Source organism: Ursus arctos, chromosome X, assembly GCF_023065955.2.
Source record: "Ursus arctos isolate Adak ecotype North America chromosome X, UrsArc2.0, whole genome shotgun sequence".
In the NCBI taxonomy this organism is placed as follows: domain Eukaryota; kingdom Metazoa; phylum Chordata; class Mammalia; order Carnivora; family Ursidae; genus Ursus; species Ursus arctos.
In genome coordinates, this window is record NC_079873.1 from 55501533 (window position 1) to 55513396 (window position 11864).

An 11864-nucleotide genomic window follows, 5' to 3' on the forward strand; every position below is an offset into this window, starting at 1 on the left:
TCAGCCTGACTTTCAAAAAATATTTACTGAACACCTATTATGTGTTGAGCTCTGTTGTAGGAGTCAAAAATATAGTGATGAATGAGGCAAAGTCCTTGCTTCTGTGGAGCTTTTATTCTAGTGGAGGGATGCATAAACTGATTCCATATACAAATACCTCACATATTTTCAGATGATGAAGAAACCAAAACAGGGTAATGGAATAAAGAATGATTTGGTGAGTCATCGGTGAGTGTTGAGGGACATTTTAGCTACAGTGGTCAGAGAAGGCCTTTCTGAAGAGGTAACATTTGAACTGAAATCTAATTAAAGGAGACATGTAGCTCTACCTCTCAGTCTCTGCCTGCTAGAGAATTACCCATTTGTAGGAAGTGAAGCTCTTTGGCCTTCATGAGGCTTTCATTAGCACAGCCTCACCCCCCTGCTGCCAAGCCCCAACACGTATCAGGAATTTCTCTCTGGTGGCTAAAGTTCAAAATTAGCCTGCTACTTGAGGGATTGAAGATGGCAGCAGAGTAGGAGGACCCTAGGCTCACCTTGTCCCACGAGTACAACTAGATAATTATTGAATCATCCTAAATACCCCAGAAATTCACCTAAAGACTGGCAAAACAAGCTCTACAAACTAAAGGTAAAGAAGAGGCCACAGTGAAGAAGTTAGGAAGTATGGAGATGTGATTTGGGACCGAAGTGGATCATGGCTGCTATAGTGGGGAGGGAGCACAGTCATGGAGAAAAGCAAGAGCCAGGCTAGCACATATGAGAGTGCACAGTGAAAACTCATTCCCATAGTAATGGGGGGTGGAAAATGAGAGGGGCCAAATTTCATGACTTCTGGCAGCCAGTAGGGCTTAAAGACTGGAGTTTTAAAGGTCAGAGACCTTGGCTGAAATAAAGCCTAGAGGGCATTGCACTGCCTTTGGAAAGAAGGCAGGCAAACAACTGCAGACATACAGTGTGGAAACAGTGATCTGAAGAGTGTCTGGGGCATAGAGTGGGGAGGTTATTTGCTCATTTCAGAGCACATCCCAGAGAAACAGTGTTCATAGAGAAACCCCTCTGGGAACAAAGAAACTAGCAGGTGCCATTTCCCTCCCTCTCCCCTCAGAATAACCACAGAGTCACGTACTGGAACCACTGCAGCACTGACACCTGCTACCTAACTTGCTTACACCAAGACCCACCCACCCTCACACTCCAGTGGAACCACCCTTCCCAGTCACACTTCCCTCTGTCCCAACATGATAGGCTCCCTCCCCCAAAAGACTGGCCCAAATCCCTGCTCACACTGGTCCCCTGACATGGGAGTTTTGTGGAGTCTCACTTCCAGTGGTGGTAACAGGTCTCATTTCACAAATGGACCAGAAGACACCTAGTTAAAATGTGCCACAATCAGGCGAGGGACTAAACACTGTCCACAACAGGCAAAGAGAGCCTCTGCAGGCAACTGGTCTGAAGGATAAAACAGCCAGGATAAAATACCAGAGCATACTCAGCACACATTGGAAACATTCTGGGAGCATCAGGTCCTGAGGAAAAGGAGACACTACGTGGCAGGGCATTACATGACCTGTTCTTTGTAAGGTCAGCACACTCAAGTACCGCATCTAGAGGTATAGTTGATGTTCCTAACACAGAGAAAATAGGCACAGAGACTTAGATAAAATGAGAAGACAGAGAAAATTATCCCAAATGAAAGAATTTCATGGCCTGAGGTCTAAGTGAAACAGATATAAGTGTATCTTATATGCCTGATGGAATATTTAAAACAATGATCATAACAATACTGGACTTGAGAAGAGTGAAAGACATGCATGAGACCCTTACTACAGAGATGGGGAATAGCATAGTAGTGATATAGGGCTCAATAAATGAAATGAGAAACACATCCGATGGAAGGAAGAACATGGTGGAAGAAGCGTGGAATGAACTAATGACCTAGAAGACAAAATAATGGAAAGTAATCAAGATAAACAAAAGAGAGAAAGAAGAATTAAGCAATATGAGAATAGACTTAGGGAAATCAGTGACTCCATCAAACATTTGTATTATAGGAGTCCCAGAAGAAGAAGAAGAGAGAAAGGGGGCAGAAAATTTATTTCAAGAAATAATAGATGAAAACGTCTCTAAAATAGGGAAGGAAAGAGACATCCAGCTACAGGAAGCACAGAAAACTTACATCAATATCAACAAAAGCAGATCCACACCAATCCTATTGTAATTAAATTAGCAAAATACAGTGATAAAGAAAAAGTTTTTAAAGGAACAAGAAGAAGAAGACAGTGACATACAGGGAAACCCCATAAGGCTAGCAGGGGATTGCTCAGCAGAAACTTTCCAAGTCAGGGGGAGTGGCATGATATATTCAGAGTGCTGAATGAGAAAAACCTGCAGCCAAGAACGTTCTATCTGGCAAGGCTATCGTTCAGAATACAAGGAGAAATAAAGAATTTCCCAGATAAACAAACACTGAAGGAGTTCATGACCACTAAAGTAGCCCTGCAAGAAATATTAAAGGGAGCTCTTTGAGTGGAAGGGAGAGACCAAAATTGACAGTATAAAGGTAGAAAACACAAAATTAGTAAAAATTAATGTTTCTATAAAAAGTCAATCAAGGAACGCACAAAAAAGGATATAAAATATAACACATACCTAAAATGTGTGGAGAGGAGAAAAGAATGGACTCAAACTTTAACAGCCATCAACTTAATATAGCAGAAGAGGTTATATACAAAACTAATGGTAACCAAATATCAAAAACCACTAATAAATATGCAAAATATAAAGAGAAAGAAATCCAAATATATCACTAAAAAGAATCAGCAAAACCTGAAAGAAAGACAAGAAAGCATCAAAGAAAATCTTCAGAAACAACCACAAAACAATTAAAAAATGGCAATAAATATATATCTATCAATAATTACCTCGAATGTAAATAGCTAAATGTGAAAAGATATTGGGTATCAGAATGGATTTTTTAAAAATAAGACCCATCTACATGCTTCTGGCAAGAGACTCATTTTAGACCTAAAAACAAATGAAAAATGAAAGTGAGGGGATTAGAAAAGCATTTATCATGCAAATAGATGTCAAAAGAAACCTGGTTTAGCAATACTTATATACAACAAAATAAACTTTAAAACATACATTGTAACAAGAGATGAAGAAGGACACTATATAATAATAAAGAGGAAAATCCAACAAGATACAATTGTAGATATTCATGCACTAAATATCAGAGTACCCAAATACATAAAACAATTAATAACAAACATGAAGGAACTCATCAATAATAACACAATAATAATAAGGGACTTTATCACCCCACTCAAAACAATAGCTTTGAATGACACACTAGAACAGACGGACTTAACAGACCTATTCGAAACATTCAAAACATTCAATTCTAAAACATTCTTTTCAAGGGCATATGGAACATTCTGCAAGATAGATCACATATTAGGCCACAAAATAGGCCTCAATAAATACAAAAAGATTGAAATCATAACATGTACTTCTTCTGACCACAGTGCTTATGAAACTAGACATCAACCACGAGAAAAAAATTGGAAAGACCACAAATACATGGAAGTTAAATAACATGCTACTAAACATTAAATAGGACAACCAGGAAATCAAAGAAGAAATTTAAAAATTACATGGAAACAAATGAAAATGAAAACACAATGGTCCAAAACCTTTGGGATGCAGCAAAAATGGTCTCAAGAGGGAAGTATATAGCAATACAGGCCGACCTCAAGAAACTAGAAAGAGCTCAAATAAATAACCTAACCTTACACTTAAAGGAGTGAGAAAAAGAACAACAAATGAAGACTAAAGCCAGCAGAAGGAAGGAAATAATGAAGATTAAAGCAGAAATGAATCATATAGAAACCAAAAAACAAACAAGCAAACAAACAAAAAAGCCTGTAGGACAGATCAATGAAACCAAGAGGCGCTTCATTGAAAAAAAATCAATAAAATTGATAAACCTCTAGCCAGACTTATCAAAAAGAAAATAGAAAGGATCCAAATAAATAAAGTCACAAATGAGAGAAAGGAATAACAGCCAACACCAACGATATACAAACAATTATAAGAGAATATTATTAAAAACTATATGCCAACAAATTGGACAACACGGAGGAAATGGATAAATCCCTAGAAACATATAAACTACCAAAACTGAAATGGGAAGAAAAAGAAAACTGGAACAGACTGATAACCAGCAAAAATATTGAATCAGTAATAAAAAAAAAAAAAAACAACAAACAGAAGTCCGGACCAGATGACCTCACAGGCCAATTCTACCAAACATTTAAAGAAGAGTTAATACCTATTCTTTTCAAACTATTCCAACAAACAGAAAAGGAAGTAAAACCCAAATTCATTCTATGAGGCCAGCATTATGCTGTTACAAAAACCAGGTGAAGACACCATTAAAACAGAGAACTACAGGCCAATATCCCTGATGACCATAGATGTAAAATCGTCAACAAAATACTAGCAAAAAATACCCAATAATATATTAAAACGTCATTCACCTTGATCAGGTGGGATTATTCTCAGGTTGCAAGGGTGATTCAATATTTGTAAATCGATCAACATGATACACCACATCAATAACAGAAAAGAACCATATGGTCATTTCAATAGACGCAGAAAAAGCATTTGACAACATCCATTCATGATAAAAACCCTCAGCAAAGTAGGCTTAGAGGGAACATACTTCTACATAATAAAGGGCATCTATGAAAAACCCACATCTAGTATCATCCTCAAGGGGAAAAACTGAGAGATTTTCCTCTATGGTCAGGAACAAGACAGGGATGTCCACTCTCACCACTATTATTTTACATAGTACTAGAAGTCCTAGCCACAACAATCAGAAAACAAAAAGAAGTAAAAGGAATCCAAATGAGCAAGGAAGAAGTAAAGCTTTCACTATTTGCTGATGACTTGATACTATATATAGAAAACCTGAAAGACTCCACAAAAAAACTGCTAGAACTGATAAATGAAATCAGTAAAGTTGCAGGATGCAAAATCAATGTACAGAAATCTGTTGCATTTCTATACACCAGTATTGAAGCAGGAGAAAGAGAAATTAAGAAAACAATACCATTAACAATTATACCAACAATATTAAGATACTTGGGAATAAACCTAACCAGAGGTGAGAGATCTGTACTCTGAAAAGTGTAAAAAAACCAATGAAAGAAGTTCAAGACAACACAAAGAAATGGAAAGACATTCCATGTTTATGGATTGGAAGAACAAATGTTGTTAAAATGTCTATACTACCCAAAGCAATCTATACATTTAATGCAATCCCTGACAAAGTACCATCAGCGTTTTTCACAGAACTAGAACAAACTATCCTAAAATTTGTATGGAACCACAAAAGACCCCAAATAGCCAGAGCAATCTTGAAAAAGAAAAGCAAAGCTGGAGGCATCACAATTCTGGACTTCAAGTTATATTACAAAGCTATAATCATCAGGGGCGCCTGGGTGGCTCAGTCATTAAGCATCTGCCTTTGGCTCCGGGCATGATCCCGGCATTCTGGGATCGAGCCCGGCATCAGGCTCCTCCGCTGGGATCCTGCTTCTTCCTCTCCCACTCCCCCTGCTTGTGTTCCCTCTCTCACTGGCTGTCTCTCTCTCTCTCAAATAAATAAATAAAAACCTTTAAAAAAAAGCTATAATCATCAACACAACATGGTACTGGCACAAAAAACAGAAACATAGATCAATGGAACAGAACAGAGAACCCAGGAAGAAACCCACAACTATATGATCAATTAATCTTCGACAAAGCAGGAAAGAATATCCAATGGGAAAAAGTCAGTGTCTTCAACAAATGATGTGGGAAAACTGGACAACATCCAAAAGAAAGAAACTGGACCACTTCCCTACAGCATACATAAAAAATAGATTCAAAATGGATTAAAGACCTAAATGTGAGACCTGAAACCATAAAAATCCTAGAAGAGAACACAGGTAGCAACCTCTTTGACATTGCCCTAGCAATTTTTTTTCTAGATATGTCTCTTGAGGCAAGGGAAACAAAAGCAAAAATAAACTTTCAGGACTACATCAAAATTAAAAGTTTCTGCACAGTGAAGGAAATAATCAACAAAACTAAAAGGCAACCCATGGGATGGGAGAAGATATTTGCAAATGATATATCTGATAAAGGGTTAGTATACAAAATATATGAAGAACTTATACAACTAAACACCCCAAAAACAAATACTCCAATTAAAAATGGGTAGAAGGCATGAAGAGAGACTTCTCCAAAGAAGACACAGAGATGGTCAACAGACACATGGAAATGCAAATCAAAACTACAAAGAGATATCGCCTCGCACCTGTCAGAATGGCTAAGATCAACAGTAGAACATACAACAGATGGTGAGGATATGCAGAAAAAGGAACCTCTTGCACTGTTGGTGGGAATGAAGCTAGTAGAGCCATTCTGGAAAACAGCATGGCAGTTCCTCAAAAAGTTAAAAATAGAACTACACTATGACCCAGCAATGGCCCTACTGGATAGTTTACCAAAGAATACAAAAACACTAGTTCAAAGGGATACATGCAGCCCTCTGTTTATAGCAGCATTATTTACAATAATCAAGATATGGAAGCAACCCAAGTGTCCATCAGTTGATGAATGGATAAAGATATACCACTTCTTTATCTATATCTATATATCCATTTTATATCCTAGTATCCATGTGTGTGTGTGTGTGTGTGTGTGTGTGTGTGTGTGTGTGTGTAATGGAATATTATTCAGCCATAAAAAGAATGAAATCTTGCCATTTGCAAAGACATGGTTAGAGCTAGGCATATACTATATAATTTCACTCATATGTGGAATTTAAGAAACAAATGAGCAAAGGGAAAAAGAGACAGAAATAGAGAAATGCAAACCATGAAACAGACTCTTAACTATAGAGAACAAATTGATGGTTACCAGAGGGGAAGTGGGTGGGAGGATGGGTTAAATCGATGATGGGGATTAAGGAGTGCACTTGTGAAGAGCAGCTGGGTGTTGTGTGGAAGTGTTGGAACTGGGAGGTGTATGGAAGTATTGAATCACTATATTGTACACCTGAAATCTAATATTAAACTGTAAGCTAACTAAGTAGAATCTAAATAAATAATTAAAAAATAAAAATATAAATGAGCAAAGTTCCTGAATATACATTCTTGCAAAGATGTGATACAAATGGACAAAAGGTATACGAAAAAGTGCTCAAGATTACTAACAGGGAAATACAAATTAAAATCTTAAGCAGATATTACCTTACACCAGTTAGCGTGACTATCTATTATCAAGAAAACAAGAAAAAACAAGTGTTGGCAAGGGTGAGGATGAAAGAGAGCCCTTGTACACTGTTGGTGGGAATGTAAATTGGTACAGTCATTATGGAAAACAGCATAGGAGCTCCTTAAGAAATTAAAAATAGAACTAGTATATGATCCAGCAATCTCACTCCTTGATATATATCCAAAGGAAAGACAGTAGTTTGGCACAATTATTTTGGAGAGGAATTTGGCAATATAGGTCCACATTATACCTATGCAAACCTATGATCCAATAGTTTCACATCTAGGAATTTATCCTACACAATTACTATGACTTCTACCAAAATATGTGTACTAAGATGTTTATAGTAAATTCACTGTAATAAAAGAAATTCAAACAAATAAATGGTCATCAGTAGGGGACCGTACATCCATACAATGGAATACTATGTAACCCTTAAAAATGTGATAGATACTTGCTGATAGAGAAAATGTTCAATAAATAGAGGGCAAAAGTCAAATAGGATGATATGTACTATAGTTATCCTATTTGTGAAATAAAGCAAGAAAAACATATATGCTTATATATGTACAGAAAATTATTGGAACACAAGAAAAAATATTACTTACATGTGAGAAATGAAATTGAGAGGTATTTTTTTCACTATATGCTTCTTTGTGCTATTTTAGCTTTTGGTCATGTATTTCCATGACTTCTATACATTTTAAAAGTTATTTAATAATACCAGGTATTCTGACTCCAAATACAAGTGCCCTTTCCCACACACATCATATATTTCCATTTTTGTATCTACCACCAAGGTCCACCACACTGCCTTGCATATAATAAACACTGAAATAATTATTGGAAAGCATTCAGAAAGAGAAAGGATTTGTTCCCTTTAAGAAAAGGCTAATTGGTGCCAAAAAGCTGGTTGTAAAAATTGTTGAGAAAGTTGTCTCATGAAACAAAACTCATTCAATTGTAATCGGAATCGATAAAAGAGGAATTAGAGTAGGTTAGAAATGAGAAGACAGGTTTCCACAGCAACCTCTTCCTGATTGGAAGGGACACTTCACTAGAGAGGAGCTGCTGATGCAGGTGCTGCTGCCTCCATCATCTTTGTTTTTATTTGGCTTTGATCATCAGGCAATGAGCAAGCAAGCTAGAAGCAGTTCTAGGAGTCAGTGTCATAACCACAGCAACAGGCATGGGCACAGGCACAGCAGAAGGGACCTTGACAGGGGGAGGACAGAGCAAACTGGCAGGCAGTGATGGGGAGAAGGAAACCTCTAGGGCATAGGGCCCAACCTAAATAAGGGAAATGAACAAAAGTCCAAATCAGAGTTCAAGGGGATGGGGCTAATTCAAGTCTTAGTTGCACTGGTTTTGAGAGTCAATTTGGAGTCAGGGGACCAGAACAGTAGTATTTGCATATTGGTAATAATCACAGAAATTTGTGTGGAGGTTTCTAAATTCTAGGGGTTAATCTGAGTTGAAAAAGATTGAAACTCACAGTTGGAAAATCATGACATGACCAAGTTCCCCTCTTAACCTAGGGATAGAGACAAGGCAAGATCTATGCTGGTGGGGTAGGGTGAGATTTAAAGCAACGATTGTCATAGAAACTTCTAGAAGCCCTGTGAGAGTTGGAGTCTCTCTTATACACTGACTGACATATGCCCAGTGCCTAGAATAATTTTTGACACAGATATATATACCACAAATATGTATCAGATAAATTAAGCCCAGTTCTTCAGATTAAACTTTCCTCAAACACACCAGATATGTCCTTAGGGCAGCAGGCTAATTCTTTTTTTCCCAAATGTTAAATTTATTTATTCACTTTCTTTGAACTGTCATATGTCTTTTACTTTTTTATTATTTTTTTAAACACACAGTGTTTTACTTGTTTCGGGTGTACAATATAGTGACTCAACACTTCCATGCATCACCCAGTGCTCATCACAGCAAGTGTATTTCTTACTCCCCAACACCTATTAAACCAATCCCCCCAACCACCTCCCCTCTGGTAGCCATCAGTTTGTTCTCTATAATTAAGAGTCTGTTTCTTGATTTGTCACTTTTTTTCTCCTTTGCTCCTTTGTTTTGTTTCTTAAATTCCACATGTGAGTGAAATCATATGGTATTTGTCTTTCTCTGACTGACCTATTTCACTTAGCATTATACTCTCTAGCTCATACATGCCATTGTAAATGACAAGATTTCATTCTTTTTTATGGCTGAATAATATTCCTATGTATAGATAGATTCCTATATATACATATAGATATATTCCTATATATACATATATATCAAGGACTGAGATTGCTCACTATATATAGGGAGCAATCACTTTTTCTTTATCCATTCATCAATTAATGGACACTTGGGCCATTTCCATATCTTGGTTGTTGTAAATAATAATGTTATAAACATAGGGCTACATGTGTCCCTTTGAACTGGTGTTTTTGTATTTGGGAAATTATCCAATAGTGCCATTGCTGGGTCATAAGGTAGTTCTATTTTTAACTTTTTGAGGAAACTCCATGATGTTTTCCAGAGTGACTGCACTAGATTGCATTCCCACCAACAGTGCAAGAGGGTTCCTTTTTCTGCATATCCTCTCCATCTGTTGTTTCTTCTGTCATTGATTTCAAAAGAAATGATTGAACAGGAGAAGCAAGCAGGTAAATCCTAATGAGGCATGTGCCACCAAGACAAGGTTTTCCCTTGGAAGTTGATGACGTCCTTTGTCTTGCTGCTTTTATGATTTCTTATTTATCACTACGTTTTGTAAATTTACTTACAATATGTCCTGGTGTTGACCTGCTTTTGTTGATTTTGATGGGAGTTCTCTGTGCCTCCTGGATTGGGATGTGTTTTTCCTTCCCCAGATTAGGAATGTCTTCAGCTATTATATCTTCAAATAAATTTTGTGTCCCCCTTTTGCTCTCTTCTTCTTCTGGGACTCCTATAATATGAATATTACTATGTTTTATGGAGTCACTGAGTTCCCTATATCTATTCTCCTGATGCATAATTCTTCTTTCTTTTGTTCAGCTTCATTATTTTCCATTGTTTTGTCTTCTAGGTCAGTAATTTTTTTCTCTGCTTCTTTCAGTATTCTGTTCATTGCATCAAGACTTTTTCCATTCTCATTTATTGCATTCTTCATCTCTGAGTTCTTTTTTAACTTTTTTTACCTCTGTGTTAAGATTCTCACTAATGCCATCTATTATTTTCTCAAGCCCAGAGAGTATTCTTACGATTTTTGCTTTAAGTTCTCCATCAGGCATGTTACTTGTATCTGTTTCACTTAGATTTCTGGCCATGGCCTTATCTTGTTATTTCATTTGCGATAAATTCCTCCTTCTTAGCTTTTGTCTAAGTCTCTGCCTTCTTCTCTGTGTTTGAAAAGCCAGTTATGTCTCCTGCTCATAAAATTAATGGCCTTGGGGCGCCTGGGTGGCACAGCGGTTAAGCGCCTGCCTTCAGCTCAGGGCGTGATCCCGGCATTCTGGGATCGAGCCCCACATCAGGCTCCTCCGCTGGGAGCCTGCTCTTCCTCTCCCACTCCCCCTGCTTGTGTTCCCTCTCTCGCTGGCTGTCTCTATCTCTGTCAAATAAATAAATAAAATCTTAAAAAAAAATTAATGGCCTTGACAGATGAATGGATAAAGAAAATGTGATATATATATATAATGGAATATTACTCAGTCATCAAAAAATGAAATCTTACCATCTGCAATGATGTGGATGGAAATAGAGGATATTATGCTAAGCAAAATAAGCCAATCAGAGAAAGACAATTATCATATGATTTCACTCATATGTGGAATTTAAGAAACAAAACAGATGAACATAGGGGAAGGGAAGGAAAAATAAAATAAGATGATATCAGAGAGGGAGACAAACCATAAGAGACTCTTAACTCCAGGAAACAAACTGAGGGTTCCTGGAGGGGAGGTGGGGGGGGTAACTGGGTGATGGACATTAAGGAGGGTACTTGATAGAATAAGCACTGGGTGTTATATGCAACTGATGAATCACTAAACTCTACCTCTGAAACTAATTATATACTATATGTTAACTAATTGATTTTAAATTTAAAACAAAGAAAAAAATAATGAAAGTAATGGCCTTATGAAGAAGAGCTGCTGTAGGGCCCAGGGCTGGCTCTTCAGGCAGTGTCTCTGGTGTGGGGTGTATGTACTCTTCTGATGTGTTGTGGCTGCTCTATCCTTCAGGCCAGTTGTCTGCAGAGGCTCTCCTTGCCTGCTGCAGGCAGTGTTTGGGTTTCAGAGGGGAGGGGGGGTGGGGGGATGGGGTAACAGGGTGATGGGTATTAAGGAGGGCACATGCTGTGATGAGCACTGGATGTTATATGCAACTAATGAATCATTGAACACTACATCAAAAACTAATGATGTACTATACAGTGGCTAAGTGAACATAATAAGAACAAACAAACAAAAAAAGAACTCACAGAATTCATCCCCTCTTATTTTCTAAGCCAATGGCTTTGGGGAAACCTTCTTCTTATGTGT